This window comes from Tamandua tetradactyla, chromosome 19 (assembly GCF_023851605.1).
Source record: "Tamandua tetradactyla isolate mTamTet1 chromosome 19, mTamTet1.pri, whole genome shotgun sequence".
NCBI lineage: Eukaryota > Metazoa > Chordata > Mammalia > Pilosa > Myrmecophagidae > Tamandua > Tamandua tetradactyla.
In genome coordinates, this window is record NC_135345.1 from 70,712,021 (window position 1) to 70,721,196 (window position 9,176).

The following is a 9,176-nucleotide window of genomic DNA, read 5'->3' on the forward strand; positions in this document are numbered from 1 at the left end:
TTTCATGAAAAGAATATCATAATTAATGGAAGCGCATGTGCATATACACAGACATAATGAAAGGATTTTGTGCAGATGCCAAACTGTGAGTATCAGCCTTCATCACAGTATCCCAGAAAAGGCACAAGAACCACCTAATAACTAACTTCCAGATGTTGGTTTCTTGGTATATTCAACAGATTTTTTTTTAATTACACTTTTTAAAAGGATTCAAAACACTTCTTTTTCAAATGAGAAAATCACTAAATACTTACTCTACTACAACAATATTAGTGTGGTGAGGTTTCTTCATTTGAGCTGAGTTGGTAACTTTTTACTGGTAACATATATACAAACTAAAATTTTCCATTTTGTCGACTTTCGAAAGTATATAATCCAGTGTTGTTAATCACATTTGCAGGATTGTGCCACCAAACATTCTCAGAATTTTCCAGCATCTCAAACACAAACTCTGCAGAGTTGGGATGTGTGATGAGATGCCATGTAGCTTTTCTCATGGAGAAAAAAAAATATTCTAGCAAAGGACAAATCACTGAAACAATAAATTAATTTGTTTTTAGAAAGTATGTTTATTGAGCATTTTACTCTTTAAAAAAAATAAAGTCTTAATCAACTACTGCAATGTAAACCTAAGTTTTCTTTTGCATGAGAAAATCACTGCAAAGACAGTTCAATTAGAAGTTTGGAAGAAGAGATCTGGTTGTGGAAATAATGAGATGTGTTAGATAAAATTTACAGTATCATGGTAAAATAGTGTTATTTTCAACAATCTTTCTTCCCTGAAAAAAAATTGTTTTTCGTAAACTTTGTACCAATTTAATTTCTCATCAGCAGAGTATCAATGTGCCTCTTATCCCTCCTCGTTACCAAACATTTAATTTGGCAGACCTCTGTGGTGGTGTATAGTCTTATAGACCAAGTCACCTCCTTTTAGTTAACATTTCTTTACATCAGATGTTGACTATCTTAAATTACTAGTAATTTTTGAAGGTGGAGAATTGTTATTACTCTTTTCCCATTTTTTCTGTTGAAATATTTATGTTCTTACAATTTTTAATAATTCTGTTTATGTTAAAGTCATTAATGTTTTTTCTTCCATAAAATGGACACATATTTCCTCAACTTTCCATTTTAATTTTATTTTCTTTAATTTAGCTTAATATTTATGGGCTGTTTTTATTTTTGTCATTTATCTTATAAGCAGATAAGTTCTCTGGAGTCAGGGACTGGGTCTAATGCTTTCAAAGTTTGCATAAGCAAGGCAAATACAAATGAATGCTATGCATATAGAAGCTTTTTAAAGTGTATGCATTGGTAAGGAAGGGGCCTATAAACTTCAGCAACATAAGCTTCTAATTACTGTATTTAATTTATTTTTAACTACATGTTTATAAAACTAATATCTTCAATTTTATGAACTATAGAGTAGAATTGAATAACTGTTCTAAATGTTTGAATGAGCAGAAGCAAAAAATAGAATGGAAAGTAATATTGGCCCTGGACGTGATGTTTTTGCTCTAGGCAAAATTGATGGCAATTTTTTTTTTTCAGATTAAGATGGTGTTCCTAGTTCCCTTTTAAATTTTGAAGATGTGTGTTTTTTATTTTACAGATCTAGGAGAATGCATTTGAATATCTTAACACCTGTCTAGGTTCTCCAAATGGTTTCATGTGTATATATATATATATATATATATATATAATTTTGCATATATGATTTTTTGTAGTTATACTTCTTATGAATGCATTAAGTCCAAAGAAGAGGCCAATCTTTTTTTTTTTTTTTTTGCTTCCCTGTAAACTCCTGAGCACAGGGCTACCTTTTCCCCCTGTGATAGAAATAATGATAAGCATCACACCCTTGAAATTATTTGTGTCATCCTAGCTCATTTACTGGAGAAGGTAGGGATTAGAAAGAGGATGAACCTACTTCCCTCTGTGAAGGCGGGTTACACAGACATGTGTCACCAACAGGTTTTTTCCTGATTTCCCTCTTCAGAATTGGAGAAGTCCCTCATCAGAATATTGACATCCCAGCACACCTGAATCATCTATGATGAGGAAGAAGGATGTTAACAGTGAGAAACATTACTGGATAAAGTAACATCTGAAAGAAATGAAAAGTTCTTGACGTGGAGAAATAAGTAAAAATATCCAAATCTGGATCTTCCTTCCTTAGATGTCTTCAGAAGCATAGGATTCTACTTATTCTATATTAGTTCAGAATCCTTTGCTAACAATGGCTGTGGCTTATTCCTCTTCCTAAACTCATTGCCTTTCAAGGTCCCACCTAAGGACACGCAGGTTGTGTGTTGTAGAATGAACGATACCTCCTGGAATTTGCAGAATGCACAACATATACAACTGCACTTGCTATAGTGCTATAGACTAGCATTGAGCCTGGCCCTTAACAAGCATTCAGTAAGAGTTTAGATAAATGAAGTCTTTTAGATTTATGCTAATAATCATAGAGGCATGATATATAAGGAGTTTTTAGTACTAGATAAAGGGAATAGATTATTTGTATTTAGTCAAACATGCCTGGTAAAGACTAGCGTATCATTATCTTTCAAATGTTTTATTCATAATTGTAAATTTGACCAAAGTCCATGCAATTAGCCTTCAATAAAGAACACACTACAGAGTTGAGGTCATAAAATTCAGTATGAGAAAGATAAACTTTGAGCTTAAATCCATGCTCTCCCACTTACATTTGATAATCACTATTGAAAACAAAATGAACACAAAGTCTTATATACAACTAGCAACCAAAAGTGTTCTCTTCCTCAATTAAGGAAGGCATTTGGTTAGGAAAGACACGGTTCTTGAACTGAGAGTCTGGGTGCATATTCTTTTATTTCTTTCCCGTTGTTAATAAAGGTGAGTTTAAGGAGCAATAGACAACCTGACTAATACAGTGTCTTAGCACCAAAATTGTAACAGTCTTGGGTCCTACGAGAGTGCATTACTTTTTTAGCTGCCAAAGAGAGAAGCCCTAATTGAGGAATGTGTGTGTGTGTGTGTGTGTGTGTGTGTGTTGTTCGTTTTGTTTGTATTTACTCCTGACCTCCGTCCTGCTCCCAGGGAAGAAAACAACAAAGTTTGGTCTCTGATGTTCAATTTCCTTCAACTCATACACACACACCCCACCTCAAATTCAACATGCACAATCACACATACAGACACATAATCCCTTTCTAGGTAGAAAAAGAGAATCAGAGAGTTGCTTTCCTGGGAACCAGACCAACACACTCATTCTGACTCACAGCAATACAGGGAGGATAAAACCCACTCCTGTTTAACATTAGAGTTAAAGAACTTCAATTGTGAAACCATTCCATCTTCTTATAATAAGGTAAAAGAAGCAGGTGGATATGAACGTTGGTTCTTTCTTCCCTTTAGTAGCCTTGGGAAAGGTGTATAGCTGCTTCTACTGTCCATACTTCTCCCTGTGGTTTCCATTTCCTGAAAAACAAACAACAAAAGCTCTCTTGAGGGAGCTCACCTTTGACCTGAAACCTCATAAGCTGACTCATCAAATGTAAAAGGAAAATATGCTTTATCATGTAATTTACACTTTAATACCCCTAACTTTACCCTATTGCTCCCCTGCCGTGAACTCCACAGCTTTAGAGACAAAAGCCCAATCATTAATCCTCATCTATTATGAACCTAATAAAGCCTCCAGGCAGAGTTCCAGTTGAATTATTGCTTAGTACAAGCTTTTTAAAAAGAATAAAAAATTGTTCATGCTTTAGATTCAGTGCATTACTTTGTATATATGTGAACAACTGAGTCAAAAGTTGCTGTAACTAAGTTTCTAGAATCACGTTTTGAGAAATTGTGATCTCATAGTGTAAGTGAGAAATTAGGATTTAAGGGATGATTTTGATTACTGAGTCATTATATAGATAATCTTTTTGCTTTCTGGTATATCGAACTAGACAGAGAAAAATCCCTGAAATCTCTTAATTGTAATTCAGTCACCTTTATCTCTGATGATTATATAGCCCCTATCTTTTGCCTCTGTGATTGTAAAAATCTTGTGACAAACCTTCATTTGTACCCAGTTATCCAGTCTTTCAACTTTAGAGTCTGGAATCACTGAAGGCAGCCCCTGATGTTTATTAATGAAGGGACTTCAGTGGACCTAGAACTAACCCACCACAAGCCCAAAGATCTTGATGAGCTAGACTGGTTCTGACCAAAGTGGCCCTGCCAGACATACACAGTAGCTTAGACTTTAACTCCCAAGTCACCTATACCTCACTTTACTATTTTCTTTCATACACTCGGTGACCAAGCATATAATTAATCTGTGCATGCTCAATAATCAGAACACCTCTAATTGCATCTTCTGGGGCTACTTACCCTAAGCTCTGCCCATTTTTTCCTCTAATGAAACTCTCTGAATTACTGCAGTTCTGGGAGGCAGATTTTGGGCCATTAGACCATCTGCTCCCCTACCAGGCACCTAGTAATACATTCTTCCTTCTTTGAAACCCCGGGGCCTCAGGAATTGGTTATTGGGTGTATCTGGCTAAAGAATCCATGACTTTTGTCTGATAACAATTTGGCAACCCTCCAGGATGAATGCCCAAATCTCTGGAGCCCCGGAGAGTACCAGCAGAACAGATAAACTGAGCCTATTGCAGCTGCTGGACTGAATTTAGTCTACAGGCTCTGCAACCAGGGTTCTCTGTTCTGCTGGCACTTCAGAAACTTTTGGCACTTCCAAAAAGCTTCAAAGAGAGAAACGGTTTCCAGTTCCACGTCCAGACATCTGACTGAGTAAGTGGGTCATCAGGGTAAAAGTGGATTGGGGACTAAACAGGCAGTTAGAGTCCACTTGACCTAGGCCTGGGTCATGCTTCCAGGATGATCCCCTTTGCTCTGACTGCTAGACCTTCTGATTTTGGGTACTGTGCTGTACAGGGTTTGAGGCCCTGACCTAAACTGTTGACTATACTTCTGAAAAAAATAAATGAGTAATCCAATAACTAATTGATATTTAATGAAATTAAGTAAGCCTGTTCAAATGCTAACTGGTGTGTTACCTGGGTATAGTAAGAGTTGATGTTTGTTTAATTGTTAATCTGTGTGCCAAGCATTTAATGCTTGTTTGTTAGTTGGTGTGTTCAGTGTAGTTATTAATTGGTGTGTTACTTAAATATAATAACTGTTAAGTGTCTGTTTGAATTTGTTGATTGGTCTGTTCCTCCATTTTTATTGGTCAAATGTTCCTAACTGTTTACTGATCATGTAAATTCTTTTAAAAGAGGAAACTTTGGGCTGTATTGAAAATTGAAAAGATTCCGGTTATTAGTCTATTAAAAAAAGGTTTTATTTCTTTAACATAATCTGGCCTCAATATGGTTGTAATTATTATAAACAAGCCTGGACATTTGAAAAAAACTGCCCCTGGAATTTCCTTAAGGCAGCATAAAACTGTCAAAGGGCTGCCTCTGGAAAAAGCAAAGACCTTTTCATATGATCCTGGTCACAGCTTTTAGTAAAATAAATCTAATAACTTGAAATAGTTAAAGAAGGGAAAGGTCTTTGTGGCTTAGCCTGAAGACTGCCTGCTGTACCTTAGTCAGCTCTGCCCCAGGAACCATTGTGAGGGGCAGGTAGCTGATGCCAACCTTGGAACTCGTGGGACACCAGTACACAAACCAGATGGTGCATTTGTTCTTGATAATGGTGATGAAGGCATTCATGTCCTTGGGTACCACATCCCCATGTTAGAGCATGCAGCAAGCCATGTATTTGTCATGGTGAGAGTCACACTTGACCATCTGATTGGCAGGTTCAAAGCAGGCATTGGTGATCTCTGCCACCAAAAGCTGCTCATGGTCCACTTTTGCTCTGCCACCAAAAGCTGCTCATGGTTGAGATAATCAACAAGTAGGTCACCAGTGGAAAGTGGATGTGGGGGTAGGACATTAGGTTGGTCTGGAAACCAGTGAGATTCACATTGAAAGCTCCATCAAAGAGCAGAGAGGTGGTCATGGAGGGCACAGTCTGGCCAATGAGAGGTAGGTAGTGTGCTCAATGTCCAGGGTACAGCAACAGATACCATAGATGGCCTCACCGTCTACCATGAAGTCACAATCCGAGTGCTCCAGCATAGTGTGGTCAACATTGAGTTGTAGAGTTCTACCTCTGCTGTGGATAATTTGGGGGCTGAGTAGATGGCAAAGTCCAACTTGGACTTCTTGCCATAGTCAACAGAAAGCTGTTCCATCAATAGAGATGTAAAGCCTGAGCCAGTGTCACCCCCAAAGCTATGGAAGATCAGGAGGTCCTGAAGCCTAGTGCACCAGTCTGAGAGCTTTTAGATTCAATCCAGCACCAGATCAATGATCTCCTTTTCCACAGTGCAGTGGACACAGGCATAGTTGTTGGCAGCATCTTCTTTGCCAGATATCAGCTGCTCAAGATGGAAGAGATGCCTATAAATGCCAGTTCTTACCCCATCTATAACAGCAAGCCCCAGGTCCACAAAGACGTGGTTATTATGATAGGTGAAGTTTCTGGAGGCTTGTTGACTGCAGACATGTTACAAGTCTCCAGTAAAGCCATGAATCCTGTTAGTCAATGTTTTTTTAAAACTCTTTGTAATTTTAAGATATCATGAAAACAAAGAGATTTTTTTCCAACCTCCAATAAAAGGAATTTTATGATAAATTTTTAATTGAACAAATGCAATTTTATCCTGCTTGGGTATTTCTCCCTAAATTTATATAAGCTTACTGAAAAAACAAGCTAGTATTTATAAAATTCCTTTTAAAATAGCCTAACTACATAGGTTAGGTTACGTGAACTAAGCAATGTACCTGGTAATAAAACTTGGGTAAAGTATAATAAAATTAAAAATAGTTAATGCTTCAAATATACCCTATTTAAGAAATTGATTAAGTTTGGTAAGAAATATGAATGGTTTTTTTTTATAACCTTGATTAGCTGGATTTCAAAGAATTTTGCTTTTGGTTACTTGGACATTTGTTACTTCAGTATGTGAAAGAATTTTAATTTGCAGTGGCTTTGTTAATGTCAATCAGAATATTTCTGTTAGTAAATGCTGTCATAAATAGAGAAAACAATTCTCAACTTCAAAGAATTTATATTTTAGTTAAATATACTTGCACAAGGACATAGTATAAGACAATGAATAAAATTGTCTTATAAATTGTCTTCTGAAATAAAAGAGGAGAAGCGCAAAAGATATTAACAAGGATATTATTCTGATGTAAGATCTTTGTTTTGTAGACAGAGACTACTTAAAAAGAAAAACTTTTTAAAAAACTTTACATTAACAGCAGACTAAAATAACATGTCATTTTAACAGGGAGAAAACTAAATTTTAGTTCTGTATGAATACTCAGCTTAACACAAAAGATTTCTTTTTTTGAAATATATGATAAACAAATTAAGATCCACAAAACTTCTGAACCTGCATACTTCCTTCAAGTAACGGTATTCATGAAGGGGAGAAGAGATGAGATACTACAAAATAATGGAAGAAGAAATTTGTGCTTGGGTTTGGAACACAGCCAGGCATTTATAGACTATACGCAGAACACACAAATAATTACTTTACAATATGCCTAAAATTTCTCAGTCAAATTGAGCTTCAAAGGTCAGGAAAGCCCCAAGTTTGAAACATAATCAGCTTTTTGATATTTAAGGGATTTATATCCAGAAAAAACTCAAATTTTCAATAACATCATTCCTAACTGCTAAATAATACCAGGAATATATTAGTTTACAAAATTAAGGTGTGGCTTCTAAAAAACCTAATCCAGTTTTATTTATTTATATGCTGCTTTCTTATTTAGGTCTTATAAGTGTCTACAAGATATTCTTAGGTCATTCTTTATTTATTTTCTAAATTCTTCCAGCATTTTTATTCCTTTTATTCCTTTTATTGGGAAGTATTACAGTGATTAAAAGAGATTTTCTATCCTGTTACTGGTTAAATTTGTAGAGGTAAAATAATATTAGATTGCATAAAATTCCTAAAATCTGACAATGTTTTCACTAACCATGTTATATCCTGATACTAATCTGTATGATGTTAAGCAGTGTTGTGTGGTGTTGTTAGTCATGGTTTTAGTTATTCTTAAAAAAGCTACAGGTCCTCCTTTTCATGGTGCCTCAGGGGTAGTCAGCTGTCTTACCATGAAGTTAAACATCTCCTTCCCAGCTACTGGTTGCCAGAAGCTCATTGAAGTGGATGATGGATGCAATCTATGTACCTCTTATGAGAAGTGAATGGCCCCAGAAGTTGCTGCTAATGCTCTGGGCAAAGAATGGAAATCTGAATCAGTGGTGGAAATGACAGGTATCTTGACTCATGGCTGTGTCTGTCTCTTACTGAGTAAGGGGCATTCCTGTTATAGACCAAGAAGAACTGGAGAAAGAAAGCTCAAATCTGTTCAATGTAGCATTGTGGAGGCCAATCTGAGTGTTCTCAACTTGGTTATTGTGAAAAAAAAGAGAGAAGGACATTCCGGGACTGACTGATACTACTAGGCCTCATTGCCTGGGGCCCAAAAGAGCCAGCAGTATCCACAAACTTGAATCTCTCCAAAGATGATGTCCACCTGGTTGTTATGAGAAAGCCCCTGAGCAAAGAAGGTAAGAAACCCAGGACCAAAGCACCCAAGATTCAGTGTCGTGTTACTCCACATGTCCTGCAACATAAACATTGACGCATTGCTCCAAAGAAACAGTGTACTAAGAAAAATAAGGAAGAGGCTGTAGAATATGCTAAACTTTGGCCAAGAGGATGAAGAAGGCCAAAGAAAAATGCCAGGAACAGATTACCAAGAGATGGAGGTTGTCCCCTCTGAGAGCTTCTACCTCTAAGTCTGAGTCCCATCAAAAATTAGATTTTCTAAGAGTTACAAATAAATAAGATCAGATGCTGGGGGAAAAAAGCTACAGATCATAGAAATAGCCAAGTTGTCAATTGCACTGCTTTGCCCTAAAAGTAGTCAACTATGGTTTGGGGCTCCATCTGTAACAAGGAAAGACTTTAAAAGAAAGGCAAGACAAATATATAAATTATATTTTATCTGTTAATTAACATAACTCTGGTAAATGTGTAAAAGTAAATCAGAACAAAACATCAGCTATGGTTAGTTAATATAAAACAAATATCTTATATT

At 36.3% G+C, this 9,176-nt stretch overlaps 1 pseudogene; it reads right to left on the minus strand.

Moving 5' to 3' along the window:
• Positions 1–5,540: 5,540 nt before the first annotated feature.
• LOC143663417 (tubulin alpha-1 chain-like) lies at positions 5,541–8,714 on the minus strand (annotated as a pseudogene).
• Between the last annotated feature and the right edge of the window lie 462 nt (positions 8,715–9,176).